Source organism: Arachis ipaensis, chromosome B4 (genome assembly GCF_059453495.1).
Source record: "Arachis ipaensis isolate K30076 ecotype BB chromosome B4, ASM5945349v1, whole genome shotgun sequence".
Taxonomy (NCBI): Eukaryota; Viridiplantae; Streptophyta; class Magnoliopsida; order Fabales; family Fabaceae; genus Arachis; species Arachis ipaensis.
The window spans coordinates 108,208,026-108,230,212 of NC_142439.1; the positions used below are offsets into that span (position 1 = coordinate 108,208,026).

Here is a 22,187-nt window from a genome sequence, read left to right on the forward strand (position 1 = left end):
CACAAATTTTTAATGGACACAGGAAGACACAAAGACACTAAATTCATGTACCTCTAAATAATTAAGACATTGAGACACTATTTTTGAGATACTATTTTTTTACACTTTTATCTTTATTTAATTTTTAAATTTTCATAACTACCATCCCATTTATCTTAATCTTTCTTTCTATTTTTCCTCTCTCATCTTCTGCCGCTTCAATTCTTTCATTCTTACTAGTCACTGCCATCGCTTTATCTCCCTAGTTCTGACTAACGTCCATTCGCTGTAACAATCTTCCGCCTGTTCATGGATGTGCTAGCATAGGAGCAAGCCACCAACTTATAAAATAGTGTGGCGCTCTATCTTGTTATTGTTGCTACTGCCTCATTGCGTCTTTCCTCTTTTGATTTGTTTGTTTCTTTTTCACATTTTTGCTTTTCAAATCCAACCTACGCCTTCTAAATCCAACATCCACACCTTCCTCTCTCGATTTATCTTTTTTAGTTCTACCTCCGCCTCTCTTTCACCAAGTGAATATTTTTCTTTAGCCATCGTTCTCTTTTCTGCTACCTTCTCTTTCTAGTTCTATTTTTTCTCATCGCAAGAGTGCCCTGCATTTTTATGTTTAATTTTATTTATTTGAATTTTGATTAATCTTTTTGTTAGAGTGATCTTGTGTTAGTTTTTTCTAGAATTAAATTGAAAATTATTATTGGCGATAATTTGGATTGAAATGTTGATGGAGAGATAATGGTTATGGTGGTTTGTAACAAAGATAATACTGTCCTTTTATCATAATTGTAATTTATATGTAGTGTCATACGTTTAAATACTATATAAGTTTAAAAATTCATGTTTCATTATGTCTATGTCATTTTGTATCTTTGTGTTTAAGTCTTATATATTTTCATTCACTAACTAAATGGAGTACAAAAAACGTCCAAAAAGGAGATGATTTTTTTCATTGATCCCCATTAATATATAAAATTAAAGGTCACAAATTTTTATCTTTAAAAAAATTTATTTATTTGGTCATCAGATAATTTCAAAAATTTTCAATCTTAGGCATTATATCACAAACTCACATACCTATTTATACATAGGATTGGATCTTTTCAATTTTCTTCTCTCAATTATTTTATCAAGTGTGATTTTTCATTATTTAATATTTTTTTTTTATATTTTCTATTAGTCCCACTTAAAAAGTATATGGTAATAGATCACATTTGATATTTGAAAAAAAAATTGAGAAGATTTATTTTTCCTTTCTCCCTAATTATGAGTTCCTATGTTCTATAATATGAGTTAACAAAAATGCTATTTGTATATTAAAATTAGTTATTAAAATTGACTAATATATAAATATATGTGTAGTTTAATTCATTTTTAATATATATTTTGTATTTTAATATGTATTTTATTCTAAAAATTAATTTTTGTATATACGTAGCATAATTGATGGGCTAAACCCATGTTTCGAACCCAAATGAGTTTTATAAAAGCCAACAAATTTCACATTTATGTCAAATAGTAAATTTTCTATCTTTGAGAATCAATTTTAGTTTCTCATCCCAAATACATCTTATAATATTTCATGTGGGTTTAGTATTGGGCCACTGGAGAGCCCAAATACTAATAAAATGTATGAAATTATATATACTACGAATGCTTAACTAACAATAAAATGTTGGAGTTGTGTGTGTTTTTAGGAGAGGGTAAATCACGAAAATAATATCTCCTATAATTTTTTTAATGAAATAATATATATATATATATATATATATATATAAGTTCAAGAAAAAATATTTATCTAAATTTTTATGCTATTATTAATAAATTTATCAATAAAAACATGTCTTTAATCTTTTTAAATCAGAACTATATTGTTAGAAATATAATAATTTATATAATTTTATTATTTTAAATTTTTAGAATAATTAATTTTATAATATAATATCAGATAAGTTTTATAATCAAAATATCTTGAATTTGATCATCATCTTTTTAAAAAATAATATAAAATAAATAAAAAATATTAAAAAATTTATGTAAAAAATTCATGTAACTAAAAAAAATTTTTATATAAAAAATATGTTAAATATATAATCATTTATGTATTTTTTTTAGTTTAAATTTTAAAAGAAGTAATTTCGCGACATATACATATGTACGTGACAAAGGAAACTTAAATTTACATCTTTCGACTTTTTTAGATACATTGTAAAGCTTAGTTGTGGGAATATATCTAAGATGGGATCAGTACGTAAAGATGTTAGAATCCAAGAATCCAAGAACCAGAAAGCCTCTCATCATCAATGGATTATTGATCCATGCGGTCCACTGTTTGTTCATTCATATATACACAGTGTCAGTGAAATGCATGTGGGATTTTTCTTTTAATTCTTATCATGGCGTACACCAAAAATTATGAATGCCGCATATGTATTGTCTGTTAGATGATTATGTGTGAACTAATTAATTAATTATACCTTCGTTCCTAGTTGTAATAATATTTCTTGTGTACTTGGAAAATAAGGATTTTTCACACAATTAAATTCAAAAACGTATAAAAATGTCTTTTTCTTAATATAACATTATTTACATATATGTCTTGTTTTTCTAATAAGTGGATCGCAGTAGAACCACCTATTTACGAAAAAACAAGTAAATCGTATTAAGAAGATCTGGTTCAATCCATTTTAAACACAAAATAAATTGCACTAGGGAGTAGAAATTTTAAAAGAATATCAGAATCTACCACCCTCTATGCAATTTATACACAAAATATGAATTAAATAAACACTTAAATCGTACAGTCAATACACGTTTTAGTATTATTTTAGGGATTTATGCGTTTTGGATTTAAAAAAAAAAACAACGAGTCATACATTGCAAGTTGTTTGTGAGACAAACTAAAGGGTTTTCATCCTCTGATGCATTATGTGTTTGGATGAATCAAGTGTTAGCTATTTGCAAACTCTCCTTGAACTATAATTTTGAACCTAAGGATACATGTTTTGAAAATGTCAAAGTTTCTCTCTTCATTGGCAAAGAGATAAGCAACATTTGCAGTTAGGAAAAAAGAGAAATGAAGGGTCTTTTGCATTGTAAGAAAAATGCTTCTGATTGTTATTATTGTTCTGCACAGTTTATCAAAACACTGCTTAATGCCAATAATCAGTAGAATGTAAAAGTAATTGGTGGCCTGAAATTCACAATGAGGAAGCAGTTCTGATTACCAGTGTAAATTGCCTTCTTTTCTTGTCAATCAATTATTAATTCCAGGATTCTGCTTGGACAAGAAACTCCACTAATTGAATCAAATGGCATTTTAACTATATATTTTACATATGTAAATTGAAAAACTAAAAATTATTTGTTGAAATTTTAATACTCAAAATAGAGAATTAAGAATTTGAATAAGATGTCTTAAAGTGTTAGGCATGTTTTGAATTAATGATGCGTGAGTATTTTCCTATCTTTTCCTAGTGAATTTGCATTCAAATTGTTGAGTTTAATCAAAATTTAATTACCTTTAGCCACTATGAATGCTACTTTGAGTTGTTTGTAATTTCTGTTTATTTCAGGTAGCATTCGGATGGATTTGACGGAATTTTGTAGCAGAAAAAGAAGAAAGTGAATGATGATGTCAATTCCGACCTCCTTGCACTCAAACAGTAATAACTTGAGTTACAGAGGTCCAATTGACATGATTCTAACGACATTGGAAAGCTAACTTCGAGAGCTTTCTAACGATATATAATAGTATACCATTTTCTTCCATTTTGTTCGGTCTTCACAGCACCAAACTTGAGATACTTCAAGTTTGGCGCCACACTCAAGAATCCAAGGAGTGCTTGCTGATGAGTTGAAGTGGCGCCAATTAAGAAGAATTGAAGAATTGCATGCGGGTCATTTGAAGCCAAACTTGACATATCTCAAGTTTGGCGCCACACACTCAGACTCCAAGAAATATAAGGCGTGGATGTTGAAGCCAAACTTCAGATACCTCGAGTTTGGCGCCAATTAAAGTAACTCCAAGGATTGCATACGGCCTCAGCGAAGCCAAACTTGGATTCTCCAAATTTGGCGCCACACATAGCAAATCAAGTGGTTCCCATTCTCTACACTAGGCTTGCACGAGATGTAGTAAATTAATTCTGATTAAACTTTATTTTATTTTTAAAATAGGAAAAGATATTATTTAGTTTTAGGAAATATAATTTACATTAATTAGAATTAGATATAAAAGGGAAAAGAATCAGCCCGTCGATCTGATCTCTTCTCTTCTACCTCATTCGATAATTTACAGTTTTCTTGAATCCTAGTTTTCTCTCTGAATCATGAGCAGCTAAACCTCCACTATTAAGGTTAGGAGCTTTGTCTATTGTATAGATTAATACTATTATTTTTCTATTTTAATTCATGTACTGATTTCTATTTCAAGAATTATTTTCTTTCTTTATCTTATGAATCTGGGTGGAACGGAAGTATGATCCTTTTTCTAATTGAGTTCTTGTATAACTTGGAAAAGCTCTTTACTTGAATAAAAGTTTAAAAATAATTTCTCCTAAATTTCTAATTATTTGGATTTAACAGATACGTGACATATAATCCTCTTATATTTGGGTAATTAAGGTTTCTGTGGCATATAAACTAGAATTAAACTTCACCCTCTAATTGGAATTAAGTGACCAAGGAATTGGCGGTTGATGAATGTTAGAGGAGACTAAAAAGGTCTAAGAAATTAGGGTTTAGTCACATATAGTTTGCCATGAATTGAATCTTGCATGATTAAAATAGTTAGTAAGAAAAGTCAATCCGGAAGAAAGATATCTCTGAAGCCTTAACTGTTTCTCCATATATATTTCACCTCAATTTACTGCTTATTTTCTAATTCTCTGAACTACTGTTTGATGCAATTGAACTCTCAATACTTTTTTCTGTTTATCTAACTAAGTAAATCACTTAACTATTGTTGCTTAGTCCATCAATCCTCGTGGGATCGACCCTCACTCACCTGAGGTATTACTTGGTACGACCCGATGCACTTGTCGGTTAGTTTGGGTTATAAATTCCGCACCAATTAACAAAATATCTTTTTTTGATTGCACACGGTATCCCTCATCTCGATAGGTTAAGGACTAATCCGTCGCGAATCTGAGCACCATTTAAGGGTCTGCCGCTGGCCAATAAATTACTGCATGCACAAAGTGAAATTCGAACCTCCGACACTTACTTAAGCCGACGAGTGTCGACATACTACAAAGCCCAAAGTATCGGCATCGCTTATTCTCCATGAATGTTATAACAGAATATAACAAGACCAAAAATTAAAGAATATAAAGAATAACGTGTGTATACATAAAAAAATTGTCTTCATCACTTAGATGAATTAAACCAAATCTTCTTAGTGTGATTTAGTTTGTTTTTTCAGTAAATAGATGGTTATCACTGCGATTTGCTAATTAAAAAGACAAGATATATATGTAAATAATGTTGTATAAGGGAAAAGACATTACTGGATAATTTTTTTTAGTTTACACTATTTAATGCAATTTAATTTTAACATATTCTTATATATGTGAACTAAAATTTGTATAATGATTATTTTAATATTTTTATGGATCATCAGTAGTTCAATACATATAATAGAAAAAGTACATAATAAAAAAAGAGATCAGATTTTTTTGTAGGAAAAAAAAACATCTTATACAATTATACAGTAAACCTATCTCTTTCAAAAATTTAAAATATTATTCATAAATGATTTTATATTAAAAAATATACTATATATATATATATTAAAAATCAATCATTAGTCACTCACATATATATATATATATATATATATATATATATATATATATATATATATATATATATATATATATAATATTAAGAGATAAAATAAAGTAGCCAATGAGTAATAGCTCAAATGACAGTCTCCCCATACTCAATTAAGAGGTTGCGGGTTCGAATCTCCTATCTTTGGTAAAAAAAAAAAGATAAAATAAAGTATAATACTCTACATCTATGTAAAAAATACATCCAAGTTATTCAAGCAATTTAGGCCAGGCGCGCCTCCCCTCCCCCCTCTGCTCGTGTTCTTCCTTATTGATCTGCATTGCTTTCAACGTAATAAGCTTCGTCGTTCTCCTCTGGTCGCGCTTATCTTCTCGTTTTCTTCTTTCGATCTGATTACGTTGCATTTATCTGTTTCCTATTCTTCTTCGTTTTCTTCTTCGATCTGCACTTCTGAATCGAAACAATGAATGATTCAACTTCAAATCAGTTGAATGAGAGCGAATTGGATTATTCTTCTGAAACGAATCAAGTTGACGAGGTTTGGATTATTCAATTTTGAATTGAATTGAATGGAATGCAATTGCTAATTTGAATTGAATGGACGCATGTGTTCTGAATTTGAATTGAATTGAATTGATCATCTCTAAATTGTAGACAGAGGTGTTTAATTTCAAATTTGATTTTATATAATGGATTATGTTTCATTCATTCAATACTATACAATTGTTTCACCATGAGTACGTGTTCGATTCATTATGCAGAAAGATGTTTGAATTTGATTTTATATAATGTATTATGTTTCGTTCATTCAGTACTATACAATTATTTCACCATTAGTACGTGATCGGTTCATTATGCAGAAAGATGTTTGAATTTGAGTTTATATAATGGATAATGTTCCGTGCATCTAGTTCTATACTATTGTTTCACCATAATAACATGTTCAGTTCATTCTCCAGACCAGGTGTGTTATGGATGAACAATTTGCCTCAAAGGTGGGGATGATTTTCAAGACACTAGAAGAAGCCGAAAAGTTCTAAAAATATTATTCCAAACTTGCCAGTTTTTCTACCAAAATAAGGAACACGACTCAGAAGGAAGATGTGGTTAAGAATCAACTAATTGTATGTAGCAGAGAGGGGAGGTGAAAATCCAAGATATCTCCAACTCTGAAGACAAACCCCTCAGTCGGAATAAACTGTCCAGCCAGGATCTATGTACACATACTGAAGGACATCGATCTCTAGACAATTTCCAAAGTCGTTCTGAATCACTCACACCCCTGCTGTCCAGACCGTACAGAGATGGTCAAATAACACAGGGAGCTAAGCATGTTCGTGTGTCGCACCATCGAAACCAACGAGGAAGCCGAAATCAACCGAGCAAAACTTACCAATCATTCGTAGCAGCAGTCGGCAGTCACCGAGAACTAAGTTTTATAGAAAAAGACGTGAGGAATTACATCACAAGGGAAGTACGGAATGTTTCCGAACAAGACAATGCCAAAGAATTCAAGAAGTACCTACTAAGAATGAAAGAGGAGAACCAAAATTTCTTTTTCGAGCTAACCTCGAAGGCGATCACTCCATCAAACATGCATTCTAGGCCGACGCAAGAAGCAGGACTACATGTGAGTATTTCGGAGATGTGGTTTCATTCGACACCACCTACAACACAAACAGGTATTTGGTTCACCCAAATTCAGTCTTTACGTTCACCAAATCCACACATTTCGGTTCATCACATTGTGAGAGTGTGTTCTTTTGTGGGCGTGAATCACCACGGTCAGTCGACACTTCTCGGATGCACGTTGATAAAAACCGAGGACATCCAATCATTCATGTGCTGAATAAAACGTAATAGACATTCAATATCAAGAAAGACATTTATTCATGAAAAAGGACTGAACTGAACACACTAACTATCAACTGAATGAAAATCACCAAGCCCACTTAACAGAACACCATTCATGTGTTGAATAAATTGTTATAAACATTCAATCATCAAGAATAGTATTTCTCCATGCAAAAGAAGTCAACTGAACATACTAACAATCAAGTGAATCAAAATTAGCAACTCCACTGAACTAAATGAAAATAAGAACACATTTCATTCCAAGCCCTAGTTATGCTGTATAAATGGAATCAGAATACGTCGATCTACTAAATGAAGCAACTCAATCCAGTAAACCTAAAATGCAACTAGGAGAAATGCGAGATTGCAAGATTTTAAATGAACAATAGTTTTTCTCATACCTTTCGCAGTCTCTGTTGCTGTTTTCATTCATTTTTGCTTCTTCCTTGCAAAATCTTCTCGCAATTCTTCTCCAGTAGTGGTTTCCGCAGAGAACATGAGGGAAGTTTGAGTGATTTTGAGAGAGATTTGAAGAGAAGTAGCGGTTTTGTGCGTGTTGAATAAGAAGGAACACTTTTCATAATGAAGTGCGAATGAATGTTAACGTTTTGGGGGATTTGGGGCGCGTGTTATACACACTCATTTAATGGTATTGGATTTTCTTGGTGTTGGGCCAGCTTAGATGGACTTGGATACAAAATTACATGGATGTGTAGCATGACTGTAAAATAAATGTATTCACATTTATTGTTAGAGAATAATTAGAATCAATTTAGATCAATTAGTATCATTTATATTTGTATAGCATATCTGTATATTAATTGTAGGATTTTATATTTTTATTCATTTAATTCTTCTAGCACCTATATATACTCCTTGTACATTGTACTTTTTCACACAACTGAGTAATATACAAAACACTTCCTTCAGACTATTCTCTTGTTTCTAACATGACATCAAGAGCATAGGTTTTTTTTTCTATGGAAATTAGTCCATAGCCCTTTTGTTTTCTTTATTCCAATAGTGTTCTTTGTCCTTGATTTTCATTTATTTCCTGACGCTTTGGTTCGTCACCGTCCTTACTATCGTCTTCATCTCGTCAGAAACCTCTGGACGCACCGCCATGCGCCGCTGCAAGCCCCTGCCACCACCAGTGTTCTTCTCCTTTTCAGATTGATCTCATGCCGTCGGATTGGATCCTCGATCAACGGCCTAGATTCTACCACGTGTCGTGCCCGCACAGGTCCACGGTCAACCCACAACTACATCCGATCCAACCCGTCAGACCCACGCCTGGACCCGAATCGGCTTGTTGGTTGATCCGCGTGTTTGTGTCAGCACTAACATGGTTTCTTCCTCCATTCAGATGCTGCCACGTGTCCTCCCTATGATAACGCGGCTGTTGACGTAGCAAATAGTGGGACCTTTCCTAAGGTTTTTTGGTGAGCTCTTTCTGATTCTACCCTCTGTTTCCTCGTTTTCTACCCCAAATTTATAGTTTTCTCTCCTTTCTTTAATCTCTATATCTACTATTATAGAAATATCATATGCTTTTGCTGCCACTGACAAAAAAAGTAAATTTTGTCAAAACTATAACCATTTTGGGCACTGGTGTGGCAAAATCGTGATCGTTCATTCCTTGGTAACAGCGCTGAAAACTTAATACGCACGTTCATAATCTTAATTCTTTGTCACAACTTTACACAACTAACCAGCAAGTGCACTGGGTCGTCCAAGTAATAAACTTTACATGAGTAAGGGTCGATCCCACGGAGATTGTTGGCTTGAAGCAAGATATGGTCATCTTGCAAATCTCAGTCAGGCAGATTCATATGGTTATGGATATTTGATAATTAAAATATAAATAAAATATAAAACAAAGATAGAGATACTTATGCAATTCATTGGTGAGAATTTCAGATAAGCGTATAGAGATGCTTAGTTCCTTCTGAATCTCCGTTTTCCTACTGCTTTCATCCAATCCTTCATACTCCTTTCCATGGCAAGCTTTATGTAGGGCATCACCGCTGTCAATGGCTACATCCCGTCCTCTCAGTGAAAATGGTCCAAAATGCGTTGTCACCGCACAGCTAATCATCTGTCGGTTCTCGATTCTGCTGGAATAGGATTCAGTAATCCTTTTGCGTCTGTCACTACGCCCAGCACTCGCGAGTTTGAAGCTCGTCACAGCCATCCCTTCCCAGATCCTACTCGGAATACCACAAACAAGGTTTAGACTTTTCGGATCTCAAGAATGGCCGTCAATAATTCTAGCCTATACCACGAAGACTCTGATCTCATGATCAGGAGGCTAAGAGATACACATTCAAGCTTGTTTACATGTAGAACGGAAGTGGTTGTCAGGCACGCGTTCATAGGTGAGAATGGTGATGAGAGTCGCATAATCATCACATTCATCATGTTCTTGTGTGTGAATGAATATCTTAGAGAAGAAATAGGCTTGAATTGAATAGAAAAACAATAGTACTTTGCATTAATTCATGAGGAACAGCAAAGCTTCACACCTTAATATATGCTGTGTAGAAACTCTACCGTTAAAAATACATAAGAACAAGGTCCACGCATGGCCGAATGGCCAGCCTCCAAGGTCTAAGGAAAAAATGTTCCAAAGATCCAAAGATGATCCAAAGATGTAAATACAATAGTAAAAAGTCCTATTTATACTAAACTAGTTACTAGGGTTTACAGAAATGAGTAAGTGATGCAGAAATCCACTTCCGGGCCCACTTGGTGTGTGCTTGGGCTGAGAGTTGAAGCTTTCACGTGTAGAGGTCTTCCTTGGAGTTAAACGCCAGTTTGTAACCTATTTCTGGCGTTTAACTCTGCTTTGCAACCTGTTTCTGGTGTTTAACTCCAGAATAGGGCAGAGAGCTGACGTTGAACGCCAGTTTGCATCGTCTAAACTCAGAAAAAGTATGGACTATTATATATTTCTGGAAAGCCCTGGATGTCTACTTTCCAACGTAATTCAGAGCGCGCCATTTGGACTCTTGTAGCTCCAGAAAATCCACTTTGAGTGCAGAGAGGTCAGAATCCAACAGCATCTGCAGTCCTTCTTCAACCTCTGAATCTGATTTTTGCTCAAGTCCCTCAATTTCAGCCAGAAATTACCTGAAATCGCAAAAAAATACACAAAATCATAGTAAAGTCCAGAAATGTGATTTTTAATTAAAAACTAATAAAAATATACTCAAAACTAATTAAATCATACTAAAAACTATGTAAAAACAATGCCAAAAAGCGTATAAATTATCCGCTCATCACAACACCAAATTTAAATTGTTGCTTGTCCCCAAGAAACTGAAAATCAAATAGGATAAAAAGAAGAGAATATACTATAAATTCCAAAATATCAATGAAACTTAGCTCCAATCAGATGAGCGGGACTAGTAGCTTTTTGCCTCTGAACAGTTTTGGCATCTCACTTTATCCTTTGAAGTTTAGAATGATTGGCATCTATAGGAACTCAGAATTCAGATAGTGTTATTGATTCTCCTAGTTCAGTATGTTGATTCTTGAACACAGCTACTTTATGAGTCTTGGCCGTGGCCCTAAGCACTTTGTTTTCCAGTATTACCACCGGATACATAAATGCCACAGACACATAACTGGGTGAACCTTTTCAGATTGTGATTCAGCTTTGCTAGGGTCCCCAATTAGAGGTGTCCAGGGTTCTTAAGCACACTCTTCTTTTTGCTTTGGACCTCGACTTTAACCGCTCAGTCTCAAGTTTTCACTTGACACCTTCACGCCACAAGCACATGGTTAGGGACAGCTTGGTTTAGCCGCTTAGGCCGGATTTTATTCCTTTAGGCCATCCTATCCACTGATGCTCAAAGCCTTGGATCCTTTTTATTACCCTTGCCTTTTGGTTTAAAGGGCTATTGGCTTTTTGCTCTTGCCTTTTGGTTTAAAGAGCTTTTGGCTTTTTCTGCTTGCTTTTTCTTTTTCTTTTTTTTTTTTCCATTTTTCTTTTCTTTTTTTTTTCCGCAAGCTTTTATATTCACTGCTTTTTCTTGCTTCAAGAATTATTTTTATGATTTTTCAGATTATCAAATAACATGTCTCCTTTTCATCATTCTTTCAAGAGCCAACATATTTAACATTCATAAACAACAATATCAAAAGACATATACTGTTCAAGCATTCATTCAGAAAACAAAAAGTATTGTCACCACATCAAAATAATTAAACTAATTTCAAGGATGAATTCAAAATTCATGTACTTCTTGTTCTTTTGTAATTAAAGCATTTTTCATTTAAGAGAGGTGATGGTTTCATAGGACATTCATAGCTTTAAGACATAGACACTTAAATACTAATGATCATATAGTAAAGATATAAACATAAATAAAACATAAGGCTCAAAAATTGAAAAATAGGAAAATAAGAACAAGGAGATTAAGGAACGGGTCCACCTTAGTGAGGGTGGCGTCTTCCTCTTCTTGAAGAACCAATGGTGCTTTTGAGCTCCTCTATGTCTCTTCCTTGCCTTTGTTGCTTCCAATAGTTGTGTGGAGGAAAGTGTATCTCTTGAGGTATCTCAGGGATTTCTTGGTGAAGAAATTTCTCATGCTCTTGTTGAGGTCCATGATCTCTTATTTCTTCCATTCTTTCTTTAGTGATGAGCTTTTGAGATGAATCTCTCCATCTCCCCTGACTCAGAGGTGGAAGCTTTTGCCTTCTCTTTCCTCTTTCTAGAAGTTTCTCTGGCCTTAGGTGCCATAAATGGTTATAGAAAAACAAAAAGCAATGTCTTTACTACACCAAACTTAGAAAGTGTGCTCGTCTTCAAGCAAAAGAAGGAAGAAGTGAGTAGAAGAAGAAGAAAATGGAGGAGATGGAGGTGTGTAATGGTTCGGCCAAGGGGGTTTTAGGTGGTTATGATGTGTGAAAAGGAAGGAGTGATGGTTTGAATTTGAGTGGGTGGGTGTAGGTGGGTTGTATGATGGTTTTGAAGGAGTAATAGAGGTGATTGGTGGAGGTTATTTTGGGAAAGAGTGTTATGAAAAGGTGTGAAGGGGAGAGAAGAAGAGGTGAGGTAGGTGGGGATCATGTGGGGTCCACAGATCCTGTGGGGTCCAGAGATCCAGTGGGGTCAAGGACTTAACATCCCTGCTCCAATTAGGCGTGTAAAACGCCCTTAGCATGCATGTCTGGCGTTAAACGCCAGCTTGCTGCTTGTTTCTGGCATTTAACGCCACTTCCATGCTCTGTTCTGGCGTTAAACGCCAGTCTGGTGCTTGTTTCTGGCGTTTAACGCCAGCTTGATGTTTCTTACTGGCGTTAAACGCCAGTTTGATGCTTCTTACTGGCGTTTAAATGCCAGTAAGTTCTTCCTCCAGGGTGAGCTATTTTTAAAGCTGTTTTTCATTCTTTTTTTGATTTTTCAGTAGTTTTTGTGACTCCACATGATCATCAACCTAAAAAAAATATAAAATAACAATAGAAAATAAATAGATATAATTAAATAACATTGGATTGCCTCCCAACAAGCACTTCTTTAAAGTCAATAGCTTGACAGTGAGCTCTCATGGAGCCTCACAGATGTTCAGAGCATTGTTGGAACCTCCCAACACCAAACTTAGAGTTTGAATGTGGGGGTTCAACACCAAACTTAGAGTTTGACTGTGGGGGCTTTAGTTGACTCTGCAGTGAGAGAAGCTTTTCATGCTTACTCTCCATGGTTACAGAAGGAGATCCTTGAGTTTTAAACACAAGGTTGTCCTCATTTAGTTGCAGGACCAACTCTCCTCTGTCCACATCAATCACAGCTTTTGCTGTGGCTAGGAAGGGTCTTCCAAGGATGATGGATTCATCCTCTTCCTTCCCAGTATCTAGGATTATGAAATCAGCAGGGATGTAAATGCCTTCAACCTTTACTAGCACGTCCTCTACTAGTCCATAAGCCTGTTTTCTTGAGTTGTCTACCATCTCTAATGAGATTTTGGCAGCTTGAACCTCAAAGATTCCTAGTTTCTCCATTACAGAGAGTGGCACACACAGAGCCTTCTCAAAGGTCATGGTGCCTATGTTACAGGGAATTAGGAATTTACCAGGATCCTGTTTCTTTTGAGGTAATTTATGCTTATCCAATGCATTCAGTTCATTGGTGAGCAAGGGAAGTTCATCTTCCCAAGTCTCATTACCAAATAAATTGGCATTCAGCTTCATGATTATACCAAGGTACTTAGCAACTTGCTCTTCAGTAATGTCTTCATCCTCTTCAGAGGATGAATACTCATCAGAGCTCATGAAGGGCAAAAGGAGGTTCAATGGAATCTATATGGTCTCTAGATGAGCCTCAGATTCCTTTGGTTCCTCAAAGGGAAACTCCATATTGGTCACTGAACGTCCCAGGAGGTCTTTCTCACTAGGATTCACGTCCTCCTCCTCCTCCTCTCTGGGTTCGGCCACACCAAGTAAGGTAATGGCCTTGCACTCTCCTTTTGGATTCTCTTCTGTATTGCTTGGGAGAGTACTAGGAGGAGTTTCAGTGACTCTTTTACTCAGTTGGCCCACTTGTGCCTCCAAATTTCTAATGGAGGACCTAGTTTCATTCATGAAACTTAGAGTGGCCTTAGATAGATCAGAGACTATATTTGCTAAGTTAGATGGATTCTGCTCAGAATTCTCTGTCTGTTGCTGAGTGGATGATGGAAAAGGTTTGCTATTGCTGAACCTGTTTCTTCCACCATTATTAAAGCCTTGTTGAGGCTTTTGTTGATCCTTCCATGAGAAATTTGGATGATTTCTCCATGAGGGATTATAGGTATTTCCATAGGGTTCTCCCATGTAATTCACCTCTGCTATTGCAGGATTCTCAGGATCATAAGCTTCTTCTTCAGAAGATGCCTCTTGAGTGCTGTTGGATGCAGCTTGCAATCCATTCAGACTCTGAGAAATCATATTGACTTGCTGAGTCAATATTTTATTCTGAGCCAATATGGCATTCAGAGTGTCAATTTCAAGAACTCCCTTCCTCTGAGGTGTCCCATTACTCACAGGATTCCTTTCAGAAGTGTACATGAACTGGTTATTTGCAACTATGTCAATGAGTTCTTGAGCTTTTGCAGGCGTTTTCTTTAGGTGAATGGATCCACCTACAGAATAGTCCAATGACATCTTAGATAATTCAGACAAACCATCATAGAATATATCCAGGATGGTCCATTCTGAAAGCATGTCAGAAGGACACTTTTTGGTCAGTTGCTTGTATCTCTCCCAAGCTTCATAGAGGGATTCACATTTTTTTTGTTTGAAGGTTTGAACATCCACTCTAAGCTTGCTAAGCTTTTGAGGAGGAAAGAACTTGGCTAAGAAAGTTGTGACCAGCTTATCCCAAGAGTTCAGGCTATCTTTAGGTTGAGAGTCCAACTATATTCTAGCTCTGTCTCTTACAGCAAACGGGAAAAGTATAAGCTTGTAGACCTCAGGATCAACCCCATTGGTCTTAACAATATCACAGATCTACAAGAATTCAGTTAAGAACTGAAAAGGATCTTCTGATGGAAGTCCATGAAACTTGCAGTTCTGTTACATCAGAGAAACTAATTGAGGCTTTAGCTCAAAATTGTTTGCTCCAATGGCAGGGATTGAGATGCTTCTTCCATGTAAATTGGAATTTGGTGCAGTAAAGTCACCAAGCATCTTCCTTGCATTGTTATTATTTTCGGCCATGTCTCCTTCTTTTTCGAAAATTTCTGTCAGATTTTCTCCAGAGTGTTGTGCTTTAGCTTCCCTTAGCTTCCTCTTCAGAGTCCTTTCAGGTTCAGGATCAGCTTCAACAAGAATGTTCTTATCCTTGTTCCTACTCATATGAAAAAGAAGAAAACAGAAAAGAAGAGGAATCTTCTATGTCACAGTATAGAAATTCTTTTATGTGAGTAGAAGAAGAAAAGAAATTCGAACACAGAAAGAGGGAGATGGTTCGAATTTTTAAGAAGAAGATAAGTGTTAGTAGATAAATAAATAATTAGGAGGAGGTGAGAGAGAAGAAATTTTGAAAATAATTGAAAAGAAAAGAAAATTATTTTTGTTTTTAATTAAAAAATAAAGTTAAAATTCAAAAATTAAGAAAGAAAAATAAAATTAAATCAAATTAACATTTAAAACAAATAGTTAATTAAAAAGGAATTTTGAAAAAGAGGAAGGTGATTTTCGAAAATTAGAGAGAGAATTAGTTAGGTAGCTTTGAAAAAGATAAGAATTAAACAAAAAGATAGGATTAATCTGAAAAAGATTTGAAAATCAATTTGAAAAGATAAGAGGTTAGAAAAAAAGTTAGAAAAGATTTTGAAATCGATTTTGAAAAAGATGTGATTGAAATTTATTTTGAAAAAGATTTGAAAAAAAATTTTAAAAAGATTTTATTTTGAAAATTAAAGTTGGTTACTTGACTAACAAGAAACAAAAAGATTTGATTTTAAAATTTAAAGATTGAACCTTTCTTACTAGGCAAGTAACAAACTAAAAATTTTAGAATCAATCACATTAATTGTTAGTAAAAATTTTGAAATTATGAAATGAAATTAAGAAAAAGATTTTGAAAATCATTTTAAAATTTTCAAAAATTATAAAAGAAAAATGAAAAAGATTTGATTTTTGAAAAAGATTTGAAAAAGATAGAATTTTTAAATTGAAAATTTGATTTGACTCATAAGAAACAACTAAATTTTAAAAAGTTTTGAAAAAGTCAACTCAAATTTTCGAAAATTTATGAGAAATTAAGGAAAAGATATTTTTTTGATTTTTGAAATTTTAATGAAGAAAGAGAAAAACAATAAAAAGACTCAAAACATGAAAATTATGAATCAAGACACATAATGCATGCAAGAACACTTTGAATGTCAAGATGAACATCAAGAACACTTTGAATGTCAAGATGAACACCAAGAACTTATTTTTGAAAATTTTTAAGAAAAGAAAAACATACAAGACACCAAACTTAGAAATTTTCAAACTTTAGATACTAACAAATTGAAAATGCATATGAAAAACAAGAAAATACATAAAACAAAAAAATGTAAAGATCAAACAAAGCAAATCATCAAGAACAACTTGAAGATCATGATGAACACATGCATGAATTTTTCAAAAAAAAAATTTTTTTGTGAAAATTAAAAATATGTAATTGACACCAAACTTAAAAACTAACACAAGACTCAAACAAGAAATATCAATTTTTGGTTTTTATGATTTTATTAAAATTTTTTTTGTATTTTTCAAAAATTATTTGGAAAAAGAAAATTAAGGATTTCAAAATTTCTAATGAGAATTCCAGGAATCATGCAATGTTAGTCTAAAGCTCCAGTCCAGGAATTAGACATGATTTACTAGCCAGCCAAGCTTTCAGTGAAAGCTCCGGTCCAAAACATTAGACATGGCCAGCCAAGCTTTAGTAGATACAAATCAGGCATACAACAGCTAAATTGATGAGAGTCCACGGACTCTTGTGATGATAAGTTGAAATCTCGGTCCAAAAGATTAGACATAGCTTCACAGCCAGCCAAAGTTCAACAGATCATCATGAAACGGTAGAATTCATTCTTAAAAATTCTGAAGTCATAGAATAATTTATTTTTCTAAATATTTTTTGAAAATTTTTCAAAAATAAAAAGAATAAAAACAAAAACTAAAAATTAAAATAAAATTACCTAATCTGAGCAACAAGATGAATCGTCAGTTATCCAAACTCGAACAATCCCCGGCAACAGCGCCAAAAACTTGGTGTGGCAAAATCGTGATCCTTCATTCCTTGGTAACGGCGCTGAAAACTTAATACGCACGTTCATAATCTTAATTCTTTGTCACAACTTCGCACAACTAACCAGCAAGTGCACTGGGTCGTCCAAGTAATAAACCTTACGTGAGTAAGGGTCGATCCCACGGAGATTGTCGGCTTGAAGCAAGCTATGGTCATCTTGCAAATCTCAGTCAAGCAGATTCATATGGTTATGGATATTTGATAATTAAAATATAAATAAAATATAAAACAAAGATAGAGATACTTATGCATTTCATTGGTGAGAATTTCAGATAAGCGTATAGAGATGCTTAGTTCCTTCTGAATCTCCGCTTTCCTACTGCTTTCATCCAATCCTTCATACTCCTTTCCATGGCAAGCTTTATGTAGGGAATTACCGTTGTCAATGGCTACATCCCGTCCTCTCAGTGAAAATGGTCCAAAATGCGCTGTCACCGCACGGCTAATCATCTGTCGGTTTTCTATCCTGCTGGAATAGGATTCAGTAATCCTTTTGCGTCTGTCACTACGCCCAGCACTCGCGAGTTTGAAGCTCGTCACAGCCATCCCTTCCCAGATCCTACTCGGAATACCACAGAAAAGGTTTAGACTTTTCAGATCTCAAGAATGGCCACCAATAATTCTAGCCTATACCACGAAAACTCTGATCTCACGATCAGGAGGCTAAGAGATACACATTCAAGCTTGTTTACATGTAGAACAAAAGTGGTTGTCAGGCACGCGTTCATAGGTGAGAATGGTGATAAACGTCACATAATCATCACATTCATCATGTTCTTGTGTGCGAATGAATATCTTAGAGAAGAAATAGGCTTGAATTGAATAGAAAAATAATAGTACTTTGCATTAATTCATGAGGAACAGCAGAGCTCCACACCTTAATCTATGGTGTGTAGAAACTCTACCGTTGAAAATACATAAGAACAAGGTCCAGGCATGGCCAAATGGCCAGCCTCCAAGTTCTAAGGAAAAAATGTTCCAAAGATCCAAAGATGATCCAAAGATGTAAATACAATAGTAAAAAAGTCCTATTTATACTAAACTGGTTACTAGGGTTTACAGAAATGAGTAAGTGATGCAGAAATCCACTTCCGGGCCCACTTGGTGTGTGCTTGGGCTGAGAGTTGAAGCTTTCACTTGTAGAGGTCTTCCTTGGAGTTAAACACCAGTTTGTAACCTATTTCTGGCGTTTAACTCTGCTTTGCAACCTATTTCTGGCATTTAACTCCAGAATAGGGCAGAAAGCTGGCGTTGAACGCCAGTTTGCGTCGTCTAAATTTGGGCAAAGTATGAACTATTATATATTGCTGGAAAGCCCTGGATGTCTACTTTCCAACGCAATTCAAAGCGCGCCATTTGGACTCTTGTAGCTCCAGAAAATCCACTTTGAGTACAGGGAGGTCGGAATCCAACAGCATCTGCAGTCCTTCTTCAACCTTTGAATCTGATTTTTGCTCAAGTCCCTCAATTTCAGCCAGAAATTACCTGAAATCACAGAAAAACACACAAAATCATAGTAAAGTCCAGAAATGTGATTTTTAATTAAAAACTAATAAATATATACTCAAAACTAATTAAATCATACTAAAAAATATGTAAAAATAATGCCAAAAAGCGTATAAATTATCCGCTCATCAGGCACCTCTCGTCATATTGTCCTTCTGTTGAATATCGCAAATGCCAACAGAAAGGTCATATTAGCTACAATTTTCCACATCTATTTTGCCGTTATTGCAAGCTCTCGGAATATTTAATTACTACCTGTCCTACTCGCACACCACGTCCTGATCAACTTAAGTATCATTCTCATTCCAACTTCTCCAAGATTGTGTCTGCTTCTGCTGTTGCTGCTACTACTAAATCTACCAACTCCGCTCCTCTCACCCCGTCTCCCGTCTTTCTATCTGATATTGCGTCTCTTCTTCAGCATCTTCTCTCCCTTTCTGGTAATACTTATGCTGCTTTGTCGACTGCTCCAGGTAATTCTAAATGGTACTTTAATTCCGGTTGCTTTCATCACTTGTCTTCTTTGTGTCATCTTTTCTCGTCTTTGTCTCCCACTACAAATGCACCTTCTATCAATACTGCTAATGGTTTCCTCTTGCACGTGACACACAAGGGTTCTATTTTCCAGTCAACTCTTAATCTCCCTGATACTTATTATATTCTAAAATTGAACTTTAATCTTATTTCTGTTGGTCAACTTGTTGATCTTGGTTTTGATGTCACTTTTTCTGTTTCTGGTTGTCGTGTATAGGATCATCGGATGGGACAAATCATCGGGACTGGACGTATGGTCAGAAGGTTGTGTGAACTCGAAAATCTTCATATTCCTCATGTGTCAAATATCTATGCTGTTTCTTCTCCATCTACCCTTTACTTGTGGTATCACCATCTTGGCCACAGCTCCTTAGGAAACTTGCATCCTCTTGTGTTTCAAAGTGTTTTGGGTAAAGTTAATAATGAGTCTTTTGATTGCTTTTTTGATCAAACAGCCAAACAACCTGCTTTATCTTTTCACAATAATTCCTCTCTTGCTTGCTCTTCTTTTGATCTTATCCACTCTGATGTTTGGAGCCCCGCTCCCACTGCTTCTATGGGAGGGGCTCGGTACTTTGTCATTTTTATTTATGATTATTTACACTTTACTTGGGTTTATTTGATGACTAATCGCCATGAATTACCTCAAATTTATATTAACTTTGTCACAATTATTATAACTCAGTTTTCCAAAGTCATTATAGTTTTACGACGCAATAATGCTATGAAATACCGTGACTCCAACAAAATAGACGAGCTGAATGCAAACACCGTCACATTCTTGACTCTATTCGTGCAATGCTTATTTCTTCTTCGTGTCTTGAGTGTACTTGGGGTGAAGCTATTTTTACTGTTGTTCATGTTATCAATAGACTTCCTTCTTCTGTCCTTGGTAACATTACTCCCTTTGAGCATCTTTATCATACCTCTCCAGATTACAATTATCTTCGAGTTTTTGGTTGTGTCTGTTTTGTTCTTCTTCAACCTCATGAACATAGTAAACTTGAACCTTGGTTTCGCATGTGTTGTTTCCTTGGTTATGGCATTGAACACAAAGGTTATCATTGTTGGGATCCTCTCGATAAACGTATTTGTATATCTCGTCATGTTGTGTTCTGGGAGCATCACATGTTTTCTAAGTTCTCCTCATTTGAGTTCATTCCTCTTGCTCAGTCACCAGTTTTCACTAACTGCGATGTTGATCTTTTTCCTAGTGATGATTCTACAGGTTCTATCTCGAGTCAACCTCTACAGTCACCTACTTTTCTGCCTTCTCCATCACCTGATGATTCCAGGCCGGACGATGATCCTGCTCCTGCTGTCATGCCTCCTTCTTCTACTCGTTCTTCTAGGGTAAGAAATTCATCTCCTCACCTTCTTGATTATAATTTTTTTCTCCTATTCCTCATCAATATAAACCTAAGTCATTTAGAGAAGCCTTCACAGATCCAAATTGGCATCAAGCAATGCAGGAAGAAATTTAGGCACTTGAAAAAGTACACACTTGGAACTTGGTTGATCTTCCTTCTGATCAGGATGTTGTGGGTAGTAGATGGGTATATAGGATCAAGACTCACTCTGATAGTTCTATTGACCGTTACAAGGCACGATTGGTTTCTCAAGATTGTACACAAGAGTGTGGTATTGATTATGAAGAGACTTTTACTTCTGTTACTCGTCTCACATCTATTCGAGCTCACCAAGCTATTGCTACAGTCAAAAAATGGTCTTTCAGTCAGATGGATGTGAAGAATGCATTTCTTAATGGAGATTTGAAAAAGAAAGTCTATATGAAACTACTTTTGGGATATCCTTGTCCTCCTAGCAAAGTCTATCTCCTTCACAAGGCACTTTATGGCCTTAAGCAAGCTCCTCGTGAATGGTTTGACAAGTTCAGCACTACCAAATATAATTTTGGTTTCACTTGCAGTCCTCATGAGAATGCTCTATTCATTCGTAAAAGCGAATGTGGAGTTGTTCTACTTTTGTATGTTGATGACATGATCATTACTGGAGATAATGTTGATGGTATCTCTAATCTCAAGGCATCCCTTCACCGTACTTTTGAGATAAAATATCTTGGTTCTCTCAACTATTTCCTTGGTCTAGAAGTCATATCCACAGATGATGGCATCTATCTCTCTCAAGCTAAATATGCTTTGGATCTTCTTGCTCGGGCCAAAATTACAGATAGTCGCACTGAGTCTACTCCTCTTGAGCCTAATGTTCGGTTTACTCCTGTGGATGGTACTGTTTTGGATAATCCTACTCTTTATTGATAGATAGTTGAAGGACTCGTCTACTTAACTGTCACCTGACCAGACATCGCCTATCCGGTTCATGTTCTTAGTCAATTCTTGTCAGCTCCTCGTACTACTCACTATGCGGCAATTCTTTGCAACATCAAAGGCACCCTATTTCATGGCCTTTATTTTTCTGTCCATTCATCTTTATCCCTTCAGGCGTACTCAAATGCTGATTGGGCTGGTGATCCCACTGAACGTCGTTCCACTACTGGTTATTGTTTGTTTCTTGGCGACTCTCTCGTTTCCTGGCAACCTAAGAAGCAAACATTCACTACTCGATCAAGCATAGAAGCTGAATACCGTGCTCTTGCTGACACTACTACTGAGGTTGTCTTGATTCGTTGGCTTCTCAAAAACTTGGGTGCTCCTCAATCGTCTCCAACTGATGTTTTTTGTCACAACTGCAGTGC

The 22,187-nt window shown here is 35.2% G+C and overlaps 1 non-coding gene across 1 annotated transcript; it reads left to right on the forward strand.

Annotated features, from left to right (window-relative positions):
• The first annotated feature begins 14,844 nt into the window (after nt 1–14,844).
• Nucleotides 14,845–14,952, forward strand: LOC148568714 (small nucleolar RNA R71). Its single transcript, XR_015882724.1, has one exon. It is a non-coding gene; the product is annotated as a small nucleolar RNA R71 (small nucleolar RNA).
• Nucleotides 14,953–22,187: the final 7,235 nt, after the last annotated feature.